The following is a 2,376-nucleotide window of genomic DNA, read 5'->3' as shown; positions in this document are numbered from 1 at the left end:
GCGTCCAATAAGGGCAGGTCGGGCGTCTCCATGGAGGACTTGCAAGGCGTTAATCTTCATTTTAGGGACTTAATCGTCATTTAAACCATTAGTTATCCTAATACTTGTACTTAGTATAAATACTCCATTGTAATAGGAGATTGATCATCAAGTTTTACCAAGCTTTAATCAAGTTATTACACTATATTAGCTTAATTACACATTAATCCTTCTTCAATTATTGTTCAAGTATTCTTAGATCTAGTTGGGTAATTTGTTGATGATTGGGTTATTATTAGAGAATTGACAACTCTTCATCAATCAATCAAGTTTTGTTCTATTATTCTTTGCTTACTATTTGATTATCCTATGTTGGTACAATTCCTATTATCCTTTGCTTAATTATTGTTTATTGTTTTACTCATCCATCATGTTTACATTTGTTAAGATGATTGGCACCATTATTAACATGTTTTACATGATCATGAGTGAGTAGTCTCCTAACCAGGGTTAATGGGGGATTATGGGAGTTAATCATGGGGTAGATCTTTGCTTACTAAGTTCATAGATTGCTTTCTTGTTGTAGTTTCAACTTATGCACATGTTATGCTTGATGAAATGCTTAATTGATAACCTAGCATGATTCTCTTATCCATTCAACAAGACTTGTAAGACATAAACTAACTCAAGGATTGTTAGACCATGCATATAGTTGAATAAGAAGAATTAAATCAACTTGTAGGTGTTGTAAAGTCTTGACCGACTCGGCTCCGAGACCCAAAACTTCCTAGGAATTGTAAGATATAAACTAACTCGATTCCACTACAACAATAATTTGCTTGCATCTATGAAACTTGTTTATGTGATCTCACCATGATTCCCTTATGAACCCATGACACACTAGTACTTTAATCAATTGTTTACAAACCCCATTTGCTTGCTTTGCTTTACTTTCATTTATTTACCTTTTGTCAAGTAGTTTAGATTGCAACTCTCAAACCCACTTTTTGACACCAAAGACATAGCTTTCTACAACCGATAAATCAATACAATGCCCCTCCCTTGGGATCCGACCTTTACTTACCGCTCCACTAAGAGTAGTTTGTTGAGATTATAAATAGAGTTTTGATTGGTGAGCATAGACGACAATGTTTGAACCGAATAAAAAATGGCGCCGTTGCCGAGGACGGTGTTCCATTAAATTTTTATCATTTTTTGTTTTTAGTTGTGTCTTTCTTAACTTTAGGGAAGTCATACTCCTCAAGGTAGTTTTAATTGTTTTCTAGTTGTTTGATTTTTGCATATCTAGGAGATCACAAGGCAGTCTTTTGCCTATTGATCCCGAAATCAAGAGAACTTTGACAAATATTAAAAGAACCATTAGAGAGACTTCAACAATTGCTGGTATTAGAGAACTTGTGGACATTGGTATAATCCAATCGGATAGTGTTGAGTTTACCTACCCTTTTGCAAGATAAGGAGAGGAGAACCTAATTCAAAACCAACCACAAAATCAACCTACAATGCTTAAATTTTCATCTCATTCCGTACCAACCGAGGAGAACCTACCTAATGGTACTCCAACACCACCCCACTTCATCGGTAATTTCATTGCAAAATCTGAATTCATACAATTAGTTGAGAGAAGTCAATCTGGAGGGATGCCTAGTGAGGATCCTCATCTACACATGGAGACTTTTTGTGACTATTGTGATGCAATTTCCCAAACGGGGGTAACTCAAGACCTCGATGAGTATTGTTTCCTTTTTCTTTGATCGGAGCCGTAAAGCAATGGTTAAAGAGCCTAGACAAGGCCACTCTTGGAATTGATTCATGGAAGACGTTAGCACTTACCTTCTGCAAAAATTTCTACCCTTCGGAGAAGACCAACATGTTAAGAGCCCAAATGACCAGATTCAAGCAAAGAGATGAGGAGTCTCTATATGAGGCTTGGGAAAGATTCAAAGATAAATGTCACTCTTGTCCTCATCATGGACTAAGCGAATGGGTTCTAGTCCAACAATTTTGGAATGGGTTGTATGAAGATTCAAGGAATGTGCTCAACATGGGTTCTTATGGAAGATTTACCGAGATAGATGACAACCAAACTTGGGCAAAGATAGAGGAGATGGCGGTTCAAAACTATCAATATAGTAGTCCAAGAAAAGCTACTAGGGAAGGGAGACATGAAGTTGACTCTGTCACACAATTGAGTGGCGATTTGGGTGCCCAACTAAGCTCCCATATTGACACAATGAACTTGAAATTTGAGAAAGCCATAGCCAAGATGAATGAAGCCTCTCAATCATCCAAGCAACATCAACATGTCAATGCCATGGTGGCAACATCTTCTATTCCAATTGGAGTATGTGAGAATTGTGGAACTTTGGGACATGA

The 2,376-nt window shown here is 37.1% G+C and overlaps 1 non-coding gene across 1 annotated transcript; it reads right to left on the bottom strand.

Annotated features, from left to right (window-relative positions):
• Nucleotides 1–1,870: 1,870 nt before the first annotated feature.
• Nucleotides 1,871–1,977, bottom strand: LOC141635741 (small nucleolar RNA R71). The gene has a single exon (XR_012540404.1). It is a non-coding gene; the product is annotated as a small nucleolar RNA R71 (small nucleolar RNA).
• Between the last annotated feature and the right edge of the window lie 399 nt (nucleotides 1,978–2,376).

Source organism: Silene latifolia, chromosome Y (assembly GCF_048544455.1).
Source record: "Silene latifolia isolate original U9 population chromosome Y, ASM4854445v1, whole genome shotgun sequence".
NCBI lineage: Eukaryota > Viridiplantae > Streptophyta > Magnoliopsida > Caryophyllales > Caryophyllaceae > Silene > Silene latifolia.
Note: the sequence above shows the minus strand (reverse complement) of the source record. Positions and strands in the feature narration are given on the sequence as shown.